At 36.2% G+C, this 12,576-nt stretch overlaps 1 protein-coding gene across 3 annotated transcripts in view; it reads left to right on the top strand.

Annotated features, from left to right (window-relative positions):
• Sugct (succinyl-CoA:glutarate-CoA transferase) overlaps positions 1 to 12,576 on the top strand; it is a 679,655-nt gene that overhangs the window by 557,868 nt on the left and 109,211 nt on the right. The gene's annotated exons all lie outside the window — the stretch shown is intronic.

The following is a 12,576-nucleotide window of genomic DNA, read 5'->3' as shown; positions in this document are numbered from 1 at the left end:
CCTCCATAGCCCAATCTATTTCCCATTCTATTCCAGGCTCTTTGTTTCATCTCAAAATTACTATTACAGCAGTCACCCCTTGTCCTCGGTTTCACATTTTGCAGATTCAGTTATCCATGGTCAGCCACAGTCTGAAAATGTTAAATGGAAAATTCCAGAAATCAACAATTCATAAGTTTTAAATTATGTGTGAATTTTCTGAGTAGGCTGATGAAATTTTGTGTCATACTGCTCCATCCTGTCTGGGATGTGAACTATCCCTTCATCTAGCATGTCTACGATCTAGTTATTACCTGCTTATAATCAGTTAATAGGAAAAAACAATATGTTTAGCACTTGGTGCTAACCATGGTTTCAGGCATCCACTGGGAATCTTGAATGTGACCCTTTCACCTAAGGGGGAGCTACTGTCTTCTTTCTCTAACTCTCCTGCTGGTCCAGCTATCTGGTGCACATTAGGCCAGCTTCTTCACTTCTGGTCTGTGATTGCATTTGGGGGACTCCAGGTCTGAGAAGTCCTGTGCCATAGACTTCAAAATATGTGGAACTTCTACAAGCCACCAAGAACAGCAAAGCAGAAAAATGGGCCAGGCAATAGTTTGTCAAAGTCCACAACAGGAAACTCAAAATCTGAAAAGTGGGACAATATAGAAGGTGAACTGGGGTAAAGATGAGAACCTAATGGATAAGATAAGGTGAGAGGCAATAAAATTAGATGAAGCAGGACTAGAACAAGCACTTCACAAGCTCAAAAAGCAACCTGGATGACATTCACTTAGGACAAACCACACGTAATTCCAGTGTGACAACCATAAATTTAGCTTCTAATCCCCCACACTGCCAAATGTGACCTTGGGTAAGTCATTTCATTTTATAACATGTGACCCATTGTTAAGTTCCAGACTCTCTGAGCCTAAATTTTCTTGTCCATCAACTGATGAATTTGGGTTAAATCTGTTAACTATCAAAACAAGCACACAAATATCCAGAGGTACAAGGGGATATGACAGGGGCTTACAAAGCTATGGGATTAAAAACATCGCATCTTTTTAGATGTGCATTAATTTTATATAATTTTATTTAACGTAAGTTTTTAATTCATAGAAAAAAGGATATGCTGTGGGTCAAATGCAAAATTTAAATATTGTTTTATGATGAATATGAAAATATGATGAAATTTTCTACATGAACAAGCCTGTGCAGAATTTTCCTTCAAGTTTCCAAGAAACTCCTGTTTACTCCTCTCCACTAGTTGGGGCCTTTCAGTGGACTTGCTTGGGAAGCAGTAACTACAGTAATATTCATATTCCTTTCAGCTAAAACCAGAAGTTGATAAAAAATAAAATTTGTGTTTTTTATATTAACTTTGCTAACAACAGTATTCTGCCTATTTGAAATCAGTAAAATAATAACTTTCAGAAGCTCAAATGTCACTTATATGTGTCATGTAGGTTTTTTTTTTTTTTAATAAAGCACAACTATTACACAACAGTTTGAAATGGAACAAAAAAACTACCTGGTGTTTTGACAATATGAAGAAAGTTCTATAGCATTAGAAGATTTTTAAAACACTGAGCTCTGCTTTTTGTCTTTCTGGGTTTTATCTGAATTTATAACAGTGGGATTTTTTCCCCTGGCTTTTTATGAACCTTATCTTACAAAAAAACACAGCTAAAGCTAATTTTTCCAAATACTTAAACAATGAGCAAACAGGGTCTGGTGACAATGTGACAACATTTGGAACTTTGGAATTTTTTTTTTTATTTTTTCATTTTGTGGTGCTGGGGATTGAACTCAGAGGGTCTCAACCACTGAGTCATAGCCCCAGCCCTTTTAATTTAAGTAATTGTAACTTTGGATGTGCTCACTCCAGGGAAGTGTTCATGCAAGGGCCTCAGATAGGCAGGTTCTGGAGCCAGTCTGTAGCAGCTCTCTTCACTCTGAGGATGTGTTGATGGATTAGAGGTAATAAACCAGATTATCATGAAACAGAGCTCCCATTTTAAACTATGCTTCATTCAAAGGACACTCATTCAAATTGCATTTTTTTATCTCCTTAGAGGTATTCACTGAATGTTATATTTAAGCTCTTTGAATAGTTTGCTGTCTGCAACAAGGGTGGCAGAGAAGGAATGCTATCAGAGCATCTCACTGTGAGACATAATGGTGAAATGCTGCAATGCATGGAATTTTATTTGGGACTGCAATTTAATAAATGATGGACTATCTCTAGGTCAAATCTAGTCCAGATCAGTCACTACCATCTGTCACCAAGCTACAGCCAACTGGCAGCTGGTGGTGGCCATTATGAAATCCATTAGTAATTCCAGTTCATTTCTTAATTAATGGACATATTTATGCACAGAACATTCCATAATTGACCATTTTCTTAAGTGTCTTCATTCTGTTCCTGTAACCTGGACATTCTTTGCCTCTGAGGAGTATGTCTTCTAGTTTGCAGTGCTAGAGTATGGGGATAAAGTTTCTTCTGTCCCTCTTTATGCATACGTGTACAGTCTGTGTAGGGATGGTAGGTTTTGAAATTTTAACATAGCTTGAAGTTGAAAATGTGATTCTCAAAGAGACTTCTAGAATTGGAAACATTTCAAGAGTGTTCTTTCATGAGTGATTTTAGTATTGCACACATATATTCTGGGCCCGAATGGAAGACAGTCTTATAGAAGGCTATGACCAAGGGAAGAAAACCTATCCATTTAAATATTAGAAAAGCTGGCCTGTGTTTGGAATCATTTTTGCCACCAATTTGTTTTTAAATTACAATTTTAAATAATCTCTTCCAACAAAAATTGACAGAATAGAGGATTTCCTCTTTTGAGGTTGCCAACAGGCACGTTTTGCTACCAGTAAATTCTCCCAAATAATAAGGATGATGAATAACAACCGATTGGGGACAAGAATTAAACAAAAAAGGCTGACAGCTGTGAAAACAAAACACTCAGCTCTCAATTTAAAGAAATCCTTGCTCATGCTTATACTGTAATGTAGGAGAGTTTCTTGGAAGAGTCATAGTTTTGCTCTATTTTTACATAATAAATACACATATAATCAAGTGAAAATAGACCTTGATGCAGGACTCAGCCATTCCCAGGCTGCAGAGACGTTATAGCTCATTTAAATGCTCCTCAAGAATGTTGGCTCATTCAATGCAAAAACAGTCATTTTTAGACCAAATATAGTCACTTCCAAAAAGCAGGCAGACCAGTTGCATGTAGAACTTTTAACTTCTTCACTGGTAGTTTTGGAACCACAGTGGCATAATCAAAATCAATCAATCAATGGAATGAGCAAGTGTTCTAAACGCATGTGGTCTATCCACTCTGGACATAATGGCCTTCAAGGATCTCCAGTGAATCTGCCTTTTCTTAATGTTTGTGGTTGTTGTTACAATTTGCATATAAATTGTCCCCTGCCCCCAAGCTCCTATGTTAATGCAGAAATGTTTCCAGGTGAAATAATTGTATTATAAGAGCTGTGATCTAATCAGTTCATCCTAGTTTAAATGGACTGATTGTAGGCAAATGGGACATGGCTGCAGGAGGTGGGTCATGAGGGCATTCCCTGGAAGGATTTATCTTCCCTGCAGCTCCTTCTCTCTGCTTCTTAACCCAGCAATGAGCTGAGCGGCTCTCCTCCACTGGACCCTTTCTCCATGGTGTGTTGCCTTACTGTGGGCCCAGAAAACTGGAGTTGGCCTTCTATGGACAAAGACTTTTGAAACTGTGATCCCAAATAAATTTTCCATCCTCTAAGTCGTTCTTATTGGGTATTTTGGTCACAGTGATGCAAACATTGACTAAAACAGTTCTCCAAATAGGACTTTTACAGACTGGATTACAACAGGCATACTCTGGATCTGGTTGATTGGAATATAGATGCTTTGAAGAAGATTCAGGGCCACCTGGGCTGGAGTGGGAGTTGAAGGCTAGGGAGCATTCTGTTTGGAGCTTGTACCTGTGCCTCTGATGAATTGAAACACAAGTTATGTATAGTCCTCCTGCCATGGCAAATTTCTTCAAAAAAGGGATTAGCTATATTAGGAACTTACATCAGATTCAAAGGTCAACCTTTGTCTTGGTTTCGATAAAACTTGCTAATGGTTTCAATTCAGCAGGTAGCACTAGTAGTATCAACTATGCTCATGAAATTGTTCTTAGTGACTACATAGACACACCTTTCTGGATTGTGAATGAATGTTGTGCAAGACTTAGTCATTTATTCATTGATTCCTCCATCAAACACATAAGATGCACAGAAAGTTAAGAAAAATCCTGGTCCAAATCTTCATGCCACTTTGTACCTTCTATATTATGTGGACATAAAAGCACTACATAAGGGTAAAAATGTAAATCAAATGTGTAAGATTCCTGGCTGATTTACTTAAATCAGCAGTGATTAGATTGAAACTGAAAATGCAAAGCAAAACAGAAAAAAAAAAAAAGAAAAAGAAAAACCCAAGCCCTCTTACTGTTGCTGGAACCTCTTCAAGATGACTTAAAAACAAATCACAAATGTATGTAGAGTACCACCTTAAATCTGTCATTTGAAAAGCTGGTCAAAACATATAATTTAGCCCTCTTTCTTAGATAGTCTACATTTTGAAAATTATTGGCTTAGAGAAGAAATTATGAAAATTATAAAATGAATTTTAATAGTCCATACACATTACAGAACTGTTGCTCATGCATGACCTGTCATTTCAGTGAAGCTAGAGAAGAGTAAGAATGTCCAGAAGTTACTTGGTCTTCTACTTCCAAAAAGCTTGCATTTGGAAGTCTACATTTGACTGAATCCATTTAGACAAAATAATTAGCAACTAGTTTTACTTATTTTGAAGATGATATATTTTAGAACAAATCTAGTCTTCTGGATCCTGTAGCCTGAAATGAAAAAGGTTGTAAGTAAACATTTTCTACAAAATTTAAATAATAATGCAAATCTTGTCCAAAAGAAATTTTGGAGGTGGGTGGTTAAATATTATCTTTTATAAGTTTCATTCTTAAGGGTTTAGACCTTTTAGAAGGAGATGGGGGGGTGTAAGTAAATAAATATGTGGGTTACAAACACCTTACTATAAAATACAGAGTGGTAAAGCAATTTCAGAGACAGCTGACCAATACATTATTTAGCATAATGCCTGTAAAATGGGATTTTCTCTTAGTCTAAACAGAGAACAGTAGATAACTTTTTTTTGGTTGTTTTTTTTTTTTTTTGAACTGAGGATTGAACTCAGGGACACTCGACCACTGAGCCACATCTGCACCCCTATTTTGTATTTTATTTAGAGACAGGGTCTCACTGAGTTGCTTAATACCTTGTCATTGCTGAGTCTGGTTTTGACCTCATGATTCACCTGCTTCAGCCTCCCAAGAGGCTAGGATTACAGGCATGTGCGACCAAGCCCAGCCTTAGAAGTGAGTGGTTTCATAATACACTTTAATGGAATGTTCATTCCTTATGTAATTCTTCCCTAAGATGAGTTGCCATATTGCTATTTCTCTTGTCCTATCAGTTTCTTTTCAGATTGCCCCTTTGACGCTTTGAGGTTATATATTCTTTATATTCTTCTCAACCCATTTTTTTTGCCAATAAAATGTCCGAATGACACACCACTGAGTCTTAGCTTTCAATCTGATCAAGTTATTTATAAACCATATAAATCATAAATAACATCTGTACTCTCAAGTAGTGTTTGCCATCTGAAACAAATCTATCAATAGTGCTGAGTAAGTGATTTGCTCCCGAGATCAGCACGCCTGGAGCCCAAATCCAGAAAGCAAACTGGCAGAGTTCTCTATGATTTTTTAAAATAGGCTATTCAAACTGCTAACTAACTACAATAACAAACTGCTGCTGAAGGCCTGGGGGTCATACCACTTCATCAGCACACCAAGTATGTGTGCATGAGTCTAGACCTAGGGCATTCAACTAGCACTAGAAACAAAAACTTCAATTTTAGCAGCAAGAGGCAAGTGGGCTGGAATCTTGGCCCCATCATTTCTTGTGACCTTTGAAAATGACTAAACATCTCTGATTTTAGTAGTTGAAGCAGATCTGAAAGGAGATGGTGGTTGTAGGAGTAGTTGATACAGTGCCCTTCTGGAGTGGTGGTTAATAGTGCTCATATTTGTCTCTGTCTCTGTCCCCCTTCCACCCTCCTTTCCCTTCCCAGCAGGCATAGAGGCAGATGCCTTTTCTTTTTCTTATTTTTTTCCCTTTTTGCTTTCATTACAGAAAGGTACAATATGCACAGATTCCTCAAATGATCATTAGGCAAGTGATCTATTCATTTTTTGGAATGTTCTATCCCCTTAAAGTCACAGTTTCACTGAACGAGAATGAGTTTCATTTTTATTTAAAGAGAATAATTTTTGATACTGATTTATGGAAAGGAACTCCTAGTTCTGATTATTTAAATTTAATTACAAAACCATGGGAAATCTCAAATTTGTTTTTTAAGACTTTTTGGTTAAAAAATAAAAAGACAACAACACCACCAAACTACAACTTTACAAGAAACACTAGAGTTATTTATCATATAGACTGTAATCCCATGAATTCAGACACATTGGGGACAGTGAACGCTTTGTTTGCATCTTCTTGATAGGAGGTCTTATTCACCTCCATCTCAGTGCCTACCACTTGATAGACACTTGAAAACAGTTGGTTGAACCAACAAATGGATCAATATGTATGGATTTCCTGTCTATTTCCCAAAACGATTAAAAGACGTGTAACAAACACATGTGAAATAGAGCAATGAGATTAAGATAAGAAAAAGGAGATAAGACAATATATGAAGAAAGTGAAAAGAGCCAGAGCCTGGGATGAGATCACTTGAGCACTAGCTTTTCTCTAAGGCAAAATATGATCACATAATTGCCTGTATTGTTCTCTTAATCTCAAAAAATAAAGCCTATAAGGGAGACTTCTTCACATGGGGTACTAGCAAATGGGAGGATATTGTAGGTGGTTATTTGTATCTGTCTAGCATTCTTGTTGGTTCCTCTCTCCTGGTAAGAAGCTGGGGCTTAATGTAATGGCCCAAACTCAGATCCAAGTGGACAAGTGGTTTATTGATCCCGTCTCTGAAGTCATTATAATGCAATTTGAATTTGTTTTATGTATATGTTTATGTAAAACAAAATTATGTGTAAATACATATAAATTATATATATATGCTTAAATTATGTATTCATATTTATCTCATACATTAAAGGTGAATAAGTGGAACCAATTCTATATACATTGAACAGAAAGACAAATGAGAAAAGATAAAATATTAACAAATTTATTTATATTTAAGATTTGAGGAAACAAAAGGGAAAAACATTTTAAACATCTATTTGACTACTCTAAAAAAGAGCCTTGACTGCATTTGCCATTAGCCCATTTTTATAGCCATGTAAAAACTCTAGAAGTACTCAAAATTTTTGGAAGTTGCAATGCTAGACTTGAGAAGTAGGAGACCTTTCCAGTTCCTATTCCTCAACTCTTACTACAGCCAGGCCTTGCTTTTTCTTCCCAAGGTGTATGCTACAGGTAGTCTTCTCATCTTCCATATTATATAGAATCTTGCTACTCAAAGTGTGCTCTGGTAGCATCAACATCACCTGGGAGTTTGATAGAAATGCAGTATTGAAGCCAGGTGCAGTGGCACATGCCTCTAATCCCAGTGGTTTGGGAGGCTGAAGCAGGAGGATTATTAGTTCAAAGCCAGGTTCAGCAATTTAGCAATGCTCTAAGCAACTCAGCAAGACTCTGTCTATAAATAAAATATATAAAAGGTCTGGGGAATGTGGCTCAGTATTAAGTGCCCCTGGATTCAATCCCCAGTGCACCCCCCCCAAAAAAAATGCAATCTTGGAAGACAAATCTCCTAAACCAACCCTCTAGGGCATTTTTATGCCTTCTAAAGTTGGAGAAGGCTCTTAATTTTGAATGAATGGTTTAATTTCATTTTGTTGCATAAGGATATCCAGTTTTCCCAGCACCATTTGTTGAAGAGGCTATGTTTTTCTCCAATGCATGTTTTTGGCACCTTTGTCTAATATAAGATAACTGTAATTTTGTGGGTTAGTCTCTGTGTCCTCTATTCTATACCATTGGTCTACCAGTCTGTTTTGGTGCCAATATCATGCTGTTTTTGTTACTATTGCTCTTTAGTATAGTTTAAGGTCTAGTCTAGTGATGCCACCTGCTTCACTCTTCCTGCTAAGAATTGCTTTAGCTATTCTGGGTCTCTTATTTTTCCAGATGAATTTCATGATTTGTTTTTCTATTTCTAAGAGGAATTCCATTGGGATTTTGATGGGAATTGCATTAAATCTGTATAGTGAATTGGGTAGTATGGCCATTTTGATAATATTTATTCTGCCTATCCAAGAGCAAGGGAGATGTTTTCATTTTCTAAGGTCTTCTTTGATTTATTTCTTTAGGGTTCTGTAGTTTTCATTATGTAGATCTTTCACCTCTTTCATTAAGTTGATTCCCAAGTATTTTATTTTACCTTTTTTGAAGCTATTTTAAATGGGGTAGTTTTCCTCATTTCCCTGTCAGAGGATTTGTCACTGATATACAGAAATGCCTTTGGTTTATGGGTATTGTTTTTATAACATGCTACTTTGCTGAATTCATTTACTAGTTCTAGAAGTTTTCTGGTGGAGTTTTTTGGGTCTTCTAGGTATAGAATCATATCATCAGCAAATAGTGCTTATTTAAGTTCTTCTTTTCCTGTACGTATCCCTTTAATTTCTTTCATCTGTCTAATTTCTCTGGCCAGTGTTTCAAGAACTATGTTACTTAGAAGTGGTAAAAGAGGGCATCATTGTCTTGTTCCAGTTTTTAGTAAGGAATGCCTTAAAGTTTTCTCCATTTAGAATGATGTTGGCCTGGGGCTTAGCATAGATAGCCTTTATGATGTTGAGATATGTTCCTGTTATCCCTAGTTTTTCTAATGTTTTGAACATGAAGGGGTGCTGTATTTTGTCAAATGCTTTTTCTGTATCTATTGAGATGATTGTATGATTCTTATATTTGAGTCTATTGATGTGATAAATTACGTTTTTTGATTTTCTTATGATGAACCAACCTTTCATCCCTGGGATGAATCCCACTTGATCATGGTACATGATATTTTGGATATATTTTTGTATTCAATTTGCCAGAATTTTATTGAGAATTTTTACATCTATGTTCCTTAGAGATATTGGTCTAAAGTTTTCTTTCTTTGATGTGTCTTTGTCTGGTTTTGGAATCAGGATGACATTGGCCTCATAGATTGAGTTTGGAAGTGTTACCTCTTTTTCTACTTCCTGAAATAAATTGAAGAGTATTGGTATTAGTTCTTCTTTAAAGGTCTTGTAGAACTTGGCTGTGTTTCCATCTGGTCCTGAGTTTTTCTTGGTTGGTAGGCTTCTGATGGCATTTTCTATTTCCTCACTTGATATTGGTCTGTTTAAATTGTGTATATCTTCCTGATTCAATATGAGCAAGTTGTATGACTTATTAAATTTGTTGATTCCTTCAATATCTTCTATTTTATTGGAGTATAAGTTTTCAAAATAATTTCTAATTATTTCTGTAGTGTCTGTTGTGATATTACCTTAACCCCTATCTCTCACCATGCACAAAACTCAACTCAAAGTGAATCAAGGACCTAGGAATTAAACCAGAGACTCTCCATCTAATAGAAGAAAAAGTAGACCCTTCATCATGTGGGATTAGGCTCCAAATTCTATAATAAACTCCTATAGTGCAAGAATTAAAACCAAGAATCAATAAATGAGATGGACTCAAACAAAAAGTTTCTTCTCAGCAAAAGAAACAATCTGTGAGGTGAATAGAGAGCTTACATCTTGGGAGCAAATTTTTACCCCTCACACATCAGATAGAGCACTAATCTCTAAAGTATATAAAGAATTCAAAAAGCTAAACACCAAAAAAAATAAATAACCCAATCAATAAATGAGCCAAGAACATGAACAGACACTTCTCAGAAGAGGATATTCAATCAATAAATAAATATATGAAAAAATGTTCATCATCTCTAGCAATTAGAGAAATACAATCAAAACTACTGTAAGATACCATCTCACTCCGGTCATAATGGCAGCCATTATGAAGACAAACAATCATGTGTTGGCGAGGACGTGGGGAAAAAGACACACTCATATATTGCTGGTGGGACTGTAAATTGGTGCAGCCAATATGGAAAGCAGTATGGAGATTCCTTGGAAAAATGGAAAGGGAACCCCATTTGACCCAGCTACTCCTCTCTTCGGTCTATACCCAAAGGACATAAAAAAGAGCATACTACAGGGACACAGCCACATTAATGTTTATAGAAACACAATTCACAGTAGCTTAACTGTGGAACCAACCTAGATGCCCTTCAGTAGATGAATGGATTAAAAAGCCATGGGATATATACACAATGGAATAATACTCAGCATTAAAAGAGATTAAAATCATGGCATTTGCAGGTAAATGGATGGCATTGGAGAAGATAATGCTAGGTGAAGTTAGCCAATCCCCCAAAAAACACATGTTGAATGTTTTCTCTTATATAAGGTGACTGACTCATAGTGGGGTAGGGAGAGGGAGCATGGGAGGAATAGAGGAACTCTAGAAAGGGCAGAGGGGTGGGAGGGAAAGTGAAGGGTCAGGGGGTTAGCAATGAAGGTGGAATGTGGTGGACATTTTTATCCAAAGTACGTCTATGAAGACATGAATTGGTATGAACATACTTTATATACAAACCGAGATATGAAATATTGTGTTCTATATGTGTAATAAGAATTGTGATGCATTCCATTGTCATGTATTTTAAAAATAAAAGCAATTAAAGAAAAAAAAAGGCAGTTGGAGGGTTTGGTCCTCAGCACCACATTCAAATTTTTTTTTGAATGAACAAAAGAGGGAATGAATACATGAAAACTGCATCTTTAGTGTAGACATTTAAACATGTATTATCTGAAACTTCTTCTTAGAATTATAATATCAAAATGATACAGTGTGTTTTCTATTCTGGTAGAGAAGTACTGGCTTAAAACCTTCACCTCTTTTTAATCTTTAGAGTTTCTGTTTGCTCACTTTTCCTTCTAAACAAAATTCTACCTATAGGTGTTCAATATAACACAAGAAGGGTCATAAATGACATCCAGCAATATGAATCTCTCCTTTCCTGTAACTTTTTCAAGCATTCACTTACAGAATTTCCCCCTTCATTTTCTTTCCCTTCCCTTTCCTTCTCCATGTTTAGCTTGTATATTTCTTAGTGGGAATCTTTTGGAATTCTATAATTAATTGTTTATACCTACATTGAAAGCTTGTTTCTCATCAGACTTAAAATAAAACCTGTAGATTCCAGAATTACTATGAATTTTTTGAGTTCCACACTATTTTTATGGAGAAATTGGATTTTTCATATTTCTACTTCTTCAAATGCTCTTACAGCCCTGATTTTTGAGGATCCATTCTCTTTTCAGACAAGGTACCCCAAGAAAGAACAAGAGAATATAGAACTTTATAGAGAAGAATAGTAAGCAGCTCCTGGTGAAATAATAGAAATCTTGGTCATCAAGAAGACAATAATTAGAAGACAATATAGAATTGGAAAGAGACATTTGGCACTTGGTATTTCCAAGTCAGATCCCAATTCTGACACTTAAACTAGCTTTGTGGCCTTGACAAATTATATGCCTTATCTATGCCTCAGTTTCTTTTTTAGTACCCTGGGACCAATAGAAATGAAATGAAATGATATGATGCCTGGCATACAGTAGGTGGCCACTAAATGTTGCAATTATTACCTAATCTGTATTTAATCTGCTTCCCTCAGGCACTAATACTTCCTTAGATGTTTATAAAGGTGAACATGTTGTTTCAGTCGAGTAAGTCATGGAGAAATATTGCACTTGGAACAAGGTGAAGGTGAAGCTGGTTTGCCAGGTTTATTTTGGACAATATTGGCAATCAGTTGTCTCACTGCTACCATGAGGATAGTGTAACTGAATTCATGGGTGCTATTTGGAATAGGCATTTCATGTGAGGACAAAAGCAATTGTTGGGGGAGGAGTTAGTACCCATAGTCAAAGAACTACACACTAGGAAAACAGCAAACAATAATGATATATAAGCAGGGTGCAACACTTTCATGGCAGGTGAAAAATGAATGTGGTACTTAAGCAAGGCTCCCGAGACAGTAGTGTGTGATTGAAAAGTCTACTCTGACTATGTATACCGTGTTTTGAGAAATAGGCAAGCCCCCTGGGCTGTCAAATGCTGAATAATATATTAGCAGGAATAGTATCATGTTATTTTTAGGGACTCCTTTGCTCACCATTAACCTAGGCAGTAACTTTTTCTTTATTCAAGGATCTCCTGACCTCTGAGATTTCCTTTTTGCCTTCCACAGTATACTTTTCCATGCTAAATAAAAAGGTGTCATGATTTCCTTAGCAGGAAATTTGTTATTATTGTCCCTTGGAAGTTATTCTTTAGCTTATCCAAGAGAGATAAATTTATTTTTGCATTTCTAAGACACAGTTGTTGGTT

Source organism: Ictidomys tridecemlineatus, chromosome 2, assembly GCF_052094955.1.
Source record: "Ictidomys tridecemlineatus isolate mIctTri1 chromosome 2, mIctTri1.hap1, whole genome shotgun sequence".
NCBI classification, from domain to species: domain Eukaryota; kingdom Metazoa; phylum Chordata; class Mammalia; order Rodentia; family Sciuridae; genus Ictidomys; species Ictidomys tridecemlineatus.
The sequence above is the reverse complement of the archived record's forward strand: the minus strand, read 5'-3'. Positions and strand labels throughout refer to the sequence as shown.